At 32.3% G+C, this 15,084-nt stretch overlaps 1 protein-coding gene across 3 annotated transcripts in view; it reads right to left on the reverse strand.

The window, feature by feature from the left end:
- Positions 1-15,084, reverse strand: part of SEMA3D (semaphorin 3D) — a 232,191-nt gene that overhangs the window by 58,958 nt on the left and 158,149 nt on the right. The gene's annotated exons all lie outside the window — the stretch shown is intronic.

The following is a 15,084-nucleotide window of genomic DNA, read 5'->3' on the forward strand; positions in this document are numbered from 1 at the left end:
GAACATACTTAAAACTTCTAGGCAGCTATACTTACTGTAAGGATACTAGTAGGAATTTCAATATCACTAAAACTCATTCTCCATAAACCTTCTTTTCTGAAACTCCTTATTACTTTTGAGAACCTAACAAGTTCTCTGTCACCAAAGTCTGAAAACTCAATAGCATGCTTAATTCATCACTTGCATTTACCCCACATATACAATCTGTTGCCAAATTTTGTCATTTTATACTCATATCACTTATCTCGCCACTCATTTAGTTACAACTTAGATTATTGCAATAGCCTTATTTCTCCAATATGCTTTCCATACTCCATTCAGCTTCCAAAGTGATTCCCCTCATACTTCAAATCATAGGTTCTATTCAATGAGCGCTAATAGCTATATAATTAACTATAAAGGTATTTGTTTGGAGTTTAAAGCTGTTCATAAACTGGCCTGTTCTTATCTTTGTTTTTATCTTACATGTTAATTTGTACATGTTAATTCCCTTTATATGTTTTATGACACAGCAACCACTACTTGTAGAACCTTAAAAATGACATTTAATTTCCTATATTGAGATCTTCGTACTAGCTATACCAGACACCTGAAATGTTCTGACTCCTAACCTTTTCCTCTTAGTTTTCTTGACTTCTTTCAAGACTCAGATCAAATTCCACCTTCTATAGATGGTGCTCTAATACTAATCCCCATTGCTACTAACGCCTTCTCCTTTTGAAGTGCTTTCCAACTTTTCAATTTTAATTTATCTAGTTATTCACATGTTGCCACTTCAATAAAATATACGTTTCTTGAAGGTAGATATATTTTGCCACCTTCAGCCCTCTTTTTTTTTTTGTATTTCTAGCATTTAATTGTGTCTAGAATATTTTTTTAATAGTGAACAAGAGTTTAATTAGTCATCTCATGAGGGATCTCCTAAGACCTAAACGCCCCACTTGTCTGGTCCCAAGGTAGGAGTTTTCTCTCCTGATTAAGGCCATATATATTTATTGACTAACTTACTGAAAATCATTGTTAGGCAGCTAACAAGCAGAACTTTTCTGAGATGCTACAAATACTTTATTGTGCTGCTTTGAAAAAAATGTCAAAATTCACATGTGGGTAATTTGATATGTCTTGTTCATTCAGGATTTATGCCTTTTCTAAAACCAAGGGGTTTAAAATAAATTTCAAGTGGCAATGATATTCTAAAATTTTGAGAAAATCTTTTGCTTCATTAACTCCAGGAGAACCAGGAGCTTCCTTCTTTGGGAATGTAAGCATAAAGGTCTCAAACTACTCTGCCTATGAATTCAGTATAAACTTTTTTAAAAGCAGCTTTTCATTTTATATATCCAATTATGATTTAAACATGAACAAAACAAGAAGAAAATAGAAACTTTACTAAAAACAACCAATATATCACAAAATATGTATTATCCATTGCTTCTTCACAGAAGGAAAAAAATTAAAGATAGTCTCATATCTGTTACTGAAGACCAAGTCTGGCCATGATATTTTTCAAACATTCAGTTTCAATCAGCTAGATAAAGAAAACAGAGAACAATCATTACAGAAAAAAGTAGAGATCAAAATAATTGACAATATTTTTCAGAGACTTTTATAAGGATATCTGTGTGTTTGTGTGTCTGTGTGTGTCTGTGTCATTCTTTTTTTCCTCTCTTTTTTTTTGAAGGAATTGCAAACATAAAGTCAGGACAGATCTTCAAAAATATAAAAATGAACATTTGTGTCTTTTTTTCCCCAAACCTGGTAAGTATTCAGAGATGAATGTTTGGGATTTGCAGTTGGCAAATTATAAAGCAAACAGCAGAAATGTAGACCATGTTTTTCTAGCAACTTACAAAATCTGCAGATGGTTAGCATAACCAGGATTTGGGTAACACAGTACACTCCAGAATTCCAAATCTGGCAGATTAAAATAAAGTTAAAAATTCAGCATGTAAAAAAAATCACTTTTAGGTAAAAACTAAAGACACACCCGTGCGCGCGCACACACACACACACATACACACACACACACACAAACCCAAACAAACATAAAACTCTAAGCTTAGGAATTCCCCGGACAGGAAAACAGATGGCAGCAAAGCAAACACACATCTGTAACTTTGAGGGCTTTAAATCTCTCATTTGGGTCTAAGTGACATATTGAGAGTAAGCACAAATCCTGAAACTTTGTGAAAAATCAATCAATAGGTAAAGTGTCACAGAACTAACAAACAGCAATTCTGAAATGTAGTAATTGTCATATAAGGACAGTATTTCAAAACCGGCCATTTGAATGTAACTGAAGCTCAGAGCTACTAATTAGACCCCCAGGCAAGTTATGTGAAAGGACCATCCAAATTGAATTCCTGGTATGAACACAAGGAAAATACTGAAAAACAAAGAGAATTGGCATAACCTTTTGGACTCTGGAATCTCTGTAGCAAATGTAACCTAATGGATGAATTCTTCCCAAACAAATAGAATCTCAATCAATTAAAAACAACTAAGAGGTGGAAAGTTAAGAGCAAAAACTTTTTTGAAGTGGCTTGTATTTTCATCTCACTAATAGGAAGCACAAGTGAAAAAGAATTTAAAAAAAAAAAAAACTTTTGTAGAGATAACAGTATTGGTATCTAAAAGCACTTTTTAAATGATAAACACGTTTTAAAAATAATTTTATATCTTTACCTCTTTATTTATTTAGCTTTTAGTATACTGTTATAAAGTTCTGCATATGTTTTCCAGGTGAATATGGATGAGATCATACAAAAAGATTTGGCAATTGTTATATAGAAAAGGGGGATAAAGAGGGTTCAGGAAAAGGAGTCAGTGAAAAGCTAGAGATATTTTGAGGATGAGTGACTTAACTATTGGAATACTCAATTAAAAACCCTTGTCAAATGACCAATGAGTTGATATACAAAGAAAGGAATTAAATATCAATAATAATATTCTTCTTATAAATGAAACTAGAAGACAAAAAGAAGTTGCAACTAAGCTTTCCTTGGGGAAGAAAACAAAAAATGTTGCTGACATTGGTTTTATCATATATTCAGAGACAAGAAAGATAATTTCATGGGACTCTATATAAACTTGTCTTTCAATTCTCATAAGAATTTTTCAACAAGAAGATTGTGGCAGTACATACTCTTAAATCTGTTGCATAAGATAAGGAAAAAGAGAAATAACACAAAGGACACAATATAATTCTCTAAACTGCATAAACATATGCTTTGATACTTAGTAACTTCATTGTGAAAGGAGGCATAAGGAAGAACAATGAAAAAAAATGATGGAAATAATGGCTCAGGATTCCAAAATGAAAGAATTAAAAGGCATTTATAGACTACAAAGAAGTCTCAAGTTTATATATCATGAATGTTTTCTCAGTAGGTGAGATAGGTGGTAAATACCGAATACATAATTTAAAATGAAATTACTTAATCTAAGGGGTGGAAAATAACTAGTAACTAATGTGGGAGTGATTTTTTTACTGATCTCATAGGCTCCCATGGGTTTCATTATTTTCTGTTTGGAAATGACTCCCAGATCTATGTATCAAGCCCTGGTCTCTCTCATGAGCATCACCAACTAGCTAAATGCACATTTCCAAATGAATCACTTTTACATCTCAAACTCAATATTTCCCAAATAAAACTCATTCTTCCCCCCAAATTCAGCCCTTTTTCTAACCTCTCTTTTTCTTTTAGTAACACTACCACTTTTCAGTAATCTTGATTCACAACATCAGTCAGCCCTAATTCTTCTTTACCCTCAAATTTAAATAGCTAGCAACGTGTTCATAGTACCTCTGTACTTTATCTCATGCCCATCCCTTTTCTCTACTTATATCTAACTCCCAATTTAGGCCCTCATTAAATCTCATTTGTATTATTACCGAAAGATCCTGTTCTTTGGTTTCTCTGAGTTAAAGATTCTCTTGTCAACAAAGCTGTCAACTTGATAGCCTTCAAGCATAGGTCTGATCAAATCACCCCACTGCTCAAAAAAACCCGTGTCTTTATGATAATGCTAGTGAAAGTACAAATCTCTAAGCATGGAATTTCATTTTTTTCATAATCTGGCTACTCCTGACCTTTCCAGCATATTACATATTTGTGGTAGGAGTGGTGCCTGTTTTATTTAGGCTGGACTGATTTCTCTTTAAGGGCATAGGGAATTCATTCTTTAGCTTATCATTGATTTGGCATTTTTGTTGCTTGGAGCATAAAAGATTTAGTTTATGGGGAGTTGGTGTCAGAAGTTTAGGCTTATTGCCCCTGCACTGTGAAGCTGTATTTCTCACCAAGGATGGCTATTTCTACGGAGAATGCAGAAGTCACAGGGAATGATATTTTATTTGAATTGTATCTTTTTAACTATTATCTTAAGTAAAATTGTTTTTTTATTAGATTTTATGGTTCATGAACATCTCATTAAATTCAGATCCCAAACCTGAATTGCACATAGGCTTGAGCTACATGTAATCCAGAATAACATTCCTTCTCTTCATGCATTTCATGTTCCAGGAAACCTGCTTTGCCTTTTCTCTGTTCTTTCTATATTTTAACAAGCTATCTTCTGTGCCTTGTATGCCCTTCCTCCTTCCTTCCATTTAGTTTCTTCTGCTTCTTTTAAAACTCAGATCATTCAAGATTATATCCTATATAAGGCCTTTACTTACCACCTTCCCCATGTTGTAGTAAAACCTCACATCCCTGCTGATTTCCTTTGCATTTCTTTTGTATGCACTTAGGTGTGTGCATGTTGTTTCCCCCTTCAGAATAGCTTCTTAAGGAAAAGAACTGTCCTGGTTTTGTTTTTAATTCCTAGTGTCTCACTAAATGCTTGGCATTTACTGCTAAATAATGCTTACTGATTGAGGACCTCAATTTCTAGATATGCTTTCTGTATATAATTAAATCACCAACATCTTAGAACAAAGCACAAAATTAATACCAAGTTAGATTTAAACTATTGATTCACTTTAGTCGCAATGGAAAGAGTGCTAAGAGTCAGAAAGATATCTTCCTGAGTTCAAACCTAGTTTGAGACACTTATTATCTATATGACTCTGGGTAGGTCACTTTATTTCTATCAGTTTCCTTATCTATAAAATGAGTTAGAGAAGGAAATGGCCTTAGTATCTTAGTATCTTATAAAAACGAATGTTGAAAAGCAGTTTACACATAATTGGACAAATAAAAGACTAGTGAGAGGGGAAAAAAAAAAAAAAAAAAGAAAAGAAATGTCACTTAAGAAGACAAAGTGGAAAAACAGGTGGCCTAAGCTGAATACACAAAAGGAGATCTTTTGGAACTAGAAGTGACAAATTTGAAATTCTTGAGAGATTAATTCTGAAGACAACTGAAATAAAGAACACACAATATTTGAGGAAGAAAAATGCATATGGTATTCCTACAGGAGAAAAATGGAGAAAATATCACTAGCTTTTAACCTTCATATTATTTTTTTCATATCTATAAATATGTATGGAAATTATCTAAATTTGTATTGGAGACAACCTTGTTGAAAATATAAGAAAGGACACCAAAACCATTTGGTATTGGCTACGAAATAGACCGGTAGATCAGTGGAACAGATTAGATACAAAGGACAAAAAAGGGTACATCTATAGCAATCTAATCTTTGACAAACCCAAAGATTCCAACATTAGGGATAAAAATTCATTATTCGGAAAAAACTGTTGGGAAAACTGGAAATTAGTATGGCAGAAATTAGATATGGATCCACACTTAACACCATATACCAAGATAAGATCAAAATGGGTCCATGATTTAGGCATAAAGAGGGAGATAATAAATAGATTAGAGGAACAGAGGATAATCTACCTCTCAGACTTGTGGAGGAGGAAGGAATTTATGACCAGAGGAGAACTAGAGATCATTATTGATCACAAAATAGAAGATTTTGATTACATCAAACTAAAAAGTTTCTGTACAAATAATACTAATGCAAACAAGATTAGAAGGGAAGTAACAAATTGGGAAAATATTTTTAAAAACAAAGGTTCTGACAAAGGTCTCATTTCCAAAATATATAGAGAACTGACCCTAATTTATAAGAAACCGAACCATTCTCCAATTGATAAATGGTCAAAGGATATGAACAGACAATTCTCAGAGGAAGAAATTGAAACTATATCCACTCACATGAAAGAGTGTTCCAAATCACTACTGATCAGAGAAATGCAAATTAAGACCACTCTGAGATACCACTACACACCTGTCAGATTGGCTAAGATGACAGGAACAAATAATGACAAATGTTGGAGGGGATGTGGGGAAATTGGGACACTAATACATTGCTGGTGGAGTTGTGAAAGAATCCAGCCATTCTGGAGAGCAATCTGGAATTATGCCCAAAAAGTTATCAAACTGTGCATACCCTTTGACCCAGCAGCGCTACTACTGGGATTATATCCCAAAGAAATACTAAAGAGCGGAAAGAGACATATATGTGCCAAAATGTTTGTGGCAGCTCTTTTTGTTGTAGCTAGAAACTTGAAGATGAATGGATGCCCATCAATTGGAGAATGGTTAGGTAAATTGTGCTATATGAAGGTTATGGAATATTATTGCTCGGTAAGAAATGACCAGCAGGAGGAATACAGAGAGGCTTGGAGAGACTTAAATCAACTGATGCTGAGTGAAATGAGCAGAACCAGAAGATCACTGTACACTTCAACAACAATACTGTATGAGGATGTATTCTGATGGAAGTGGAAATCTTCAACATAAAGAAGATCCAACTCACTTCCAGTTGATCAATGATGGACAGAGGTAGCTACACCCAGAGAAGAAACACTGGGAGGGGAATGAAAATTGTTAGCACTAATATCTGTCTGCCCAGGTTGCATGTACCTTCGGATTCTAATGTTTATTGTGCAACAAGAAAATGATATTCGCACACATGTATTGTACCTAGACTATATTGTAACACATGTAAAATGTATGGTATTGCCTGTCGTCGGGGGGAGGGAATAGAGGGAGGGGGGTAATTTGGAAAAATGAATACAAGGGATAATATTATAATATATATATATATATATAATAATAAAAAAAAGAAAATATAAGAAAGGAATATGTTTTTAAAAATGATGTTCCAAAGCATTCCAGTTCCTGATTGAAGTATAATTACTGAATGATACAAAGAATACACATTTTCTTTTTTTTTAATTTTATTATTATTATAGCTTTTTATTTACAAAACATATCCATGGGTAATTTTTCAATATTTACTCTTGCAAAAACCTTCTATTACAAATTTTACCCTCCTTCCCCCCACTCCCTCCCCTAAATGGCAGGTAGTCATATACATGTTAAATATATTAAAGTATATGTTAAATCCAATATATGTATACATATTTATATAGTAACCTTGCTGCACAAGAAAAAATTGAATCTAGAAAAAAGAAAAAAAAACCTGAGAAGGTAAATAAAAATGCAAGCAAACAATAACAGAAAGAGTAAAAATGCTATGTTGTGGTCCACACTCATTTTCCATAGTTCTCTCTCTGGGTGTAGCTGACTCTCTTCATTTCTGAACAATTGGAACTAGTTTGAATCATCTCATTGTTGAAGAGAACCACATCTGTTAGAACTGATCTTTGTATAGTCTTGTTGTTGCCGTGTATAGTGATCTCCTGGTTCTGCTCATTTCACTTAGCATCAATTCATATAAGTCTCTCCAAACCTCACTGAAATCATCCTGTTGTTCATTTCTTACAGAACAATAATATTCCATAACATTCATACACCCCAATTTATTCAGCTATTCTTCAATTGATGGGCATCCCTTCAATTTCCAGTTTCTAACCACTACAAAAAGGGCAACATTTTTGAACATGTGGGTCCCTTTCCCTTCTTTAAGATCTCTTTGGGATATAAGCCCAGTAGTAGCACTGCTGGATCAAAGGGTATGCACAGTCTCATAACTTTTTAAACATAGTTCCAAATTGCTCTCCAGAATGGTTGGATTCTTTCACAACTCCACCAACAATGTATCAGTATCCCAGTTTTCCCACATCCCCTCCAACATTCGTCATTATCTTTTCCAGTCATCTTAGCCAATCTCAGAAGTGTGCAATGGTATCTCAGAGTTATCTTAATTTGCCTTTCCCTGATCAATAGTGATTTGGAGCACCTTTTCATATGACTAGAAAGAGTTTCAATTTCTTCTTCTGAAAATTGTCTGTTCATATCCTTTGATAATTTATCAACTGGAGAATGGCTTGGTTTCTTATAAATTTGAGTCAATTCTCTATATATTTGAGAAATGAGGTCTTTATTACATTTATACACATTTTTACAATTTTTATTGTTTGTTGATTATAAAAATAATTCTGTTAAAACAAAATGATACCTTAAAGTCTCTCTTCTGATAATTCAGTTTTATTTATATATCAAAATTAGAGAAGAGTCTTTGAAAACACAATCACAAAACTAATTGTATTTGCCATTTCTCTTAATATGTTTATCAAGTGAAGCATAAAGTGGTAAAATATACTTCTTGTGTTTCCCACTGTCATGGAAGATGTTTGACACAGTCTAAATTCAAATACAATAATCTTAAAATAGCTTACAGTCAAACATTTTTTAGATTCTGAGCTATTTAAAGATACTCTTCTTTGCAGGTAACATTGTGTTGATGGTATTAAACTGTTGAATACTTCCAGAACTTCAAATTTTATTCTGTAGTTAGTCCAAAGACCTTGTCTTATCAGAAAACAAAACAAAACAAGAACTTAAAAACCTAAGTGAATGAAAAAAAAATTGCCCAGGCTGCAATATGCAATTAGTTTGACAATCCACAGAAGTAATTTCTCAGTAGAAGTATTCTAGATAGTCACTGCTGATGTCCAGTAAGCTGAACCCAAAATTGAATAGGAGAAAGTAAAGCTAGACTGCACTTGGGAAATTGAGTAGTGCTTCTAATAAACCCAAATTTCTCCATAAAAAGCCTGATTGTTTCAGTACGAATATTCTTCTAATGTTTAATACATAAAGTATATAAAATAATACAGTTGTTAAAGAATTTCCACTGCCAAAAGGCAATGGAAAATGCATAGTGGTATAAAACTATTTCCCCATTATTACCAAAGTAGCATGGAATAACAGTAATACCAAAGATATTATCTAAAGAGAAGCATAGCAGAAATATAAATTGGACCTGTTATATGGCAAAAGCAAAGATCTACAGCTCATAAATTATTTTAGTGCCCAGGAAATTTTGAGAGAAATGCCTCCCCTAAAGAGATAGACTAGATTGCACCAGATGAGTAGGGATGGATGGATTGCAATTAAACTTTAAGAGGAAATACTCACACATGGATTAAAATATGCTAGTATTTATTAATAGAAGTTTATTTACATTACACTTCAATTCAAAACATATAGATTTTAAAAATTAAATCTTTTATATCCCAATTTTTGTGATAAGAATTCACTATTTAACAAAAACTTCTAGAAAAATTGGAAACCAGTATGGCAGAAACTAGGCATTGATTAACACCTAACACTGCATACCAATATAAGGTCTAAATGGGTTCATTATCTAGACATAAAGAGGGATATTATAAACAAATTAGAATAACATAGGATAGTTTTCCTCTCAGATCTGTGGACAAGAAAGGAATTCGTGACCAAAGAAGAACTGGAGATCATTATGGATCACAAAATTGATAGTTTTGATTATATTAAGTCAAAAAGGTTTTATATAAACAAAATTAATGCAGATAAGATTAGAAAGGAAGCAATAAACTGGAAAAATATTTTTTTACATTCAAGGATTCTGATAAAGGCCTCATTTCAAAAATATATAGAGAACTGACTCAAATTTATAAAAATTCAAGCCATTTTCCAATTGATAAATGGTCAAGGGATATGAGCTTACAATTTTCAGATTAAGAAATTGAAACTATTTGTAATCATATAAAAAGGTGCTCCAAATCACTACTGATCAGAGAAATGCAAATTAAGACAACTCTTGAGATACCATTACATACCTCTTAGATTGGTAAAATGGCAGGAAAAGATAATGATGAACATTGGAGGGGATGTGGTAAAACAAGAACACTGATACATTGTGGGTGGAGTTGTGAACAGATCCAACCATAGTGGAGAGCAATTTGCAACTACTCCCAAAGAGTTATCAAACTCATCATACCCTTTAATCCAGTAGTGTTTCTATTGGGCTTATATTCCAAAGAGATCTTAAAGAAAGGAACCCATGTATATAAAAATGTTTGTGGCAGCCCTTTTTGAAGTGGCAAGAAACTGCATAGTGAAGATGCCCACCAGCTGGAGAAAGGCTGAATAAATTATGGCATATGAATGTTATGGAATATTATTGTTTTATAAGAGATGATCAGCAGGATGATTTCAGAGAAGCCTGGAGAGACTTATATGAACTGATGCTGAGTGAAATGCGCAGAACTAGGAGATCTTTATACACGGCAACAAGATTATATAATGATTAATTCTGACAGATATAGCTCTTCTTAATAACAAGAGGATTCAGGCCAGTTCCAATGATTTTATGATGAAGAGTCATCTATACCTAGAGAGAGGACTGTGAAACTGAGTGTGGTTCACAACATAGCATTTTCACTCTTTTTATTGTTGTTCACTTGCATTTTATTTTTTCTCATTTTTTTCTGTTTAATTTGATTTTTCTTGTGCAGCAATATAACTGTATAAATAGGTATGTATATATTAGATTTAACATATATTTCTACCATGTTTAACATTTTTGGGTTATTTGTCATCTAGTGGATAGAATGAGGGAAAGGGGGGTAATTGGAACATAAGGTTTTGCAAGAGTTAATGTTGAAAAATTGTCCATGCATATGTTTTGAAAATAAAAAAGCTTTAATTTAAAAAAAAGTATTATTTTAAAACATTTAAAAATATTTATCCAGACTTTTTGAATTTTAAATTTATTCTAGAGAAAACAATAAGGAAAAATTAGACAACATTTTTACATTTTTAATACTGACATGCATCTTTTTGAGTAGTAATAAAAATTTTTTCTCTTATGCTTTTAGTAGCATATAAACACAACAATATGAAAGAATAAGAAAACCTGAGTAAGGATACCATATAATATTGGACAAAATTAACTTGAGTACATTGCTTTACTAATGGGCAGTGGAAAGCATAATAGTAATTAATTATGAAATTGAGGAGCCATACATTAAATAAAATTATATATGAAATAGTATAATGCTTTTGATTATTCAAATATGCTAGAAATGAAAAATATCAATAGTATTCTGATTTTAAATTGTACACTATTAAAACTTTCTAAGTATCTACCTATAATTAATATATTAATTCTATTTATGAGCCAGTAATTTTTTTTTTATCTTGGCAACGAGACAATTACTTTTAAAAATTATATAATTGTTACAATCAATTGGCTGATGGCCTATTTTTAGACTAATATAATAGATTTTTTTTTCAGTATACTGTAGTCTATAGAGACAGCATTAGGCAAGAAATAGATTACTTGAAGTCAGGAAGACTTGAAATTTAATCACTAACGTATACTGCTTTTGTGACAGTCAACAAGGCTGTCGGTTGGGCCAAGTCAATATCTTAGAGACCCAGGTAACTCTCTAAGATCCTAGATTGCAAAATAGTTTCTAACTGAATTGGTGTAAAGGGTTAGTAAGTAATTAGTAATTAGATAAAAAAGAATGTTATTAGGGTGACTAAATTTGCAGAAAATATAGTTATATATATAGTAATGCAACTTTTTTTGAACTGAGAATAGTTTCATTAGAAACTGAATAAAGCATGTGGTATCTTCAGTGTCTCCATCAATTGAGACAAGAGAACTTTGTAGACAAACTCAAATAGCTTTAAAAGTTTTCTGTTTGACCAAAAAAAAAAAAAAAAAAAAAAGCCTCCAGTTCTAAGCAAACATACCTCACACCTGCCACAATTTATCACTATATCATTAAAGTTTAAAAGACAGCTAAAGTGCATTGAAATTAAAGGAATGTAAAGACAACACATATAACCTACATTTAGTATTCAGTTGAAGTATGAATGTAATTTATAATGAGGAATTCCTGTATTCTTCAGAGGAGTTTCTTGAAGTGAGTTGAGAAGAGATATACTTAGTGTCCCCAAAACAAAGCAGTATAAACAATTCCAATTAGGTGTGCTGTGTGTGGGTCTGATGTTATTTTAAGAAAAGTAAATTCAACCATCAAATCTTATTTGATCTAGCTATTCAGTAGCTTTTGTTGCTCAGACAAGTGCAAGTCAAAATCTAGCTGTGTGGTCTCTTTTCTTAGTAACAAAGAAAAGCTGTTGTTCATTGAAACACACATTACCTTTTTAAATTTTACTTTTAATAAACTGACATTGGAGACATGAAAGATTTAGGATACTTTTTTTCCCCAAGGTCTATAGGATTTTATTTTTTCAAATACATGCAAAGATAGTTTTCAACATTCTCCTTTGCAAAACCTTGTATTTCAAATTTTTCTCCCTTCTTCCTCTATCTTCCCCTCCCCAAGAATGCAAGCAATCCAATAAAGGTTAAACATGTGCAATTCTTCTAAAAATATTTATATATTTATTAGTTCATATTTTAATAAACCAATTGAATTTTTTAAACCAAAAAATTTTTAAATGTGATAAGGTAGTTTCATATGACTCTGAAAGGTCTCTAAGATAAGACTTGCATTCAAGTTCTCTTTCTGTTATCTAACTTAGGCAACAGTATAAAAAATAAGATTAATACTTCAGTTCTTTAGGCCAGCCCTATGAACCTAACCGGCCACAATTTTTGCAGCTCACAACACACATGAGTGCAGCCTCTTCCAGATTAAAATACAATTTGAAAATACTTAGCAACATAAATAAAAATATAACAAAATATAATCGCATTTTAAAGCTAACTCCAAAAGCAAGACAGAGAGATTTTTATGCACAGATGCATGGTTCCCATTTCTATTTGAGTTTGACACCACTGTGGCAAGGCAACACTCTAAGTAAATCGTGGAAAATGTGGCTCTTTTGCATTGGTGGGAGTTAAAGTCATCTGAAAATCCCATATAAGAATGAAATCAGCATCTAGTTTCTCTTATGTAAAAGTTTTGTTTTTTTTTAATCAACATTTTGAAAAGATTCTACTCCTGAATTTGATTTATAGCATCTGAGCCAGTGATGAAAATGTTATTTATTAAAATAAAAATAATAAATTAACCAATAAACATTTTTAAATGCCTACTATATGCTAGAAACTGTGCTAAGTTTTTTGAGATCCTGGATCTATAATTTTATTGGCATAAAGAATTCTCTAATGAGGAAGCTCCTACTACCAATGCAGATTGGCACTTCCATTGCTATTTATTATCTTAGAAAGTTATCTAAAGTAAAGGGAGCCTAAATGATTTGTCCTGAATCACTATGTATCAAAATTCATATGTATCAAAAGCAAGATTTAAACTCTGGTGCTTCTGACTTTGGGGGCTACCAGTCTTTGTGTTATTACACAAATAATTCTTATTAATTCAAAATGACTTCTTCCTTTTTAAAAATTTATTTGCCAAATCAAGAACTAAGAATTGAAAACCTGAGTTTCTATAAATTGTTGTCTGGTTGTCTGATAAATCCTGACTTTAGTTACTATACTATTCAAAGTTCTTCCTAACGGTTGCAAATTGTGCATACATACAAACTTTTAACACAAGATATGTATTTTAACATTGAAAGATATACTAGAGATTATCTGCTTAAACACTCACTTTTCCTTATTTGACAGATGAGGAAATAATTGAACAGACTATCCTAAGGTCACTAGTTACATAGCCACCTAGTTAATTACAGAGCCAACAATAGAATTCAGGTATTTAGGATCTAAATCCCAGGTCCTCTCCACTACATAAAGCTGCCTCCTGATCTATGTAAATAAATGTCAACCTAAAGTATTAATTAAAGAGATATTTAAGCATTCTTTAGTAAAGGATCAGTCTTCTAATATCTCTAAGCCAACTGCTAATCGTCTCTGGGCAATCAGCTTCAATTAAGAAAACCATGATTTCCTAAGTTCTGAGTCAGGATCCTTTGTTGAGATTCTGTCCCCTAAGGGAGACGGGAGCAACAGTGGCCAATGTGTACTAGGTAAAGAATAAGCTATGCTGACTAGCTGACTTCAACCAAAGACAGTTTTCATTAGAGCTTTCAGTTCAATGCTGCTAAATATTCCTATTCTTAAGTGTCCAAAAGCCTCAGGGCACAGATTTGAGACAAAGAACACATAGGCTCTAGGAAAAGAAAATGAAGTTTGTATAAGACCAAAGTAAGCTCTCCTCTAGAGAGTCTTTTAACTTTAAAGCATCACTTATTAACAACTTAGTTTATGCTAGGGATCTGTACTTTACCCAAGATAATGTCAGTAAGTTATGCTTTAAAAAAAGTTTGAACAGCTGAAGACAAATGTATGTCTATAGAAGATTTATTCTTTCCACAATGTTATTTAAAGGGAGCTGGAGACATTTTATAGTGTTCTAAATTTCCTATGACATTCATCTTATTCATAAACTTAAAAATGATTAATTTTAGCAGAGATTAAAAGTAATTATTTCTTCTGTCACATTATTCTTATATAAAAAACCCAGAAAACCTTATTTTGATATTATAATTTGGTATATATATATTTTTTTCTTTTTCACTGTATTAATCAATCAATCAACAAACAATCTTTAAGCCTTTACTATGAGCCAGGTACCAAGTTAAAAAAAAAGGGGGGGGGACAAAGAAAAAGTAAAAAAATAATCCCTTTCCTCAAAAGCTTGCATTCTAATGAGAACATACATGTTTATAGGCAAGATTTTGATTAAATCTAAAATTGATATGCCTCAGCCTCAACTGTTAGGTACTCTTTAGAAATGACATTAATTCTTATGGACACCTAGATGACTAAGTGGATTAAGTTGATGCAACAAAGATTAATTAATATAGTGACAATTTCTAGAACTCAGTGAATGAATTCCAAAATTTAAATTAATTTTTTTCTATTGGGTCTTAATGATTTCTGCTCGTGAGA

This window comes from Sminthopsis crassicaudata, chromosome 5 (genome assembly GCF_048593235.1).
Source record: "Sminthopsis crassicaudata isolate SCR6 chromosome 5, ASM4859323v1, whole genome shotgun sequence".
Taxonomy (NCBI): Eukaryota; Metazoa; Chordata; class Mammalia; order Dasyuromorphia; family Dasyuridae; genus Sminthopsis; species Sminthopsis crassicaudata.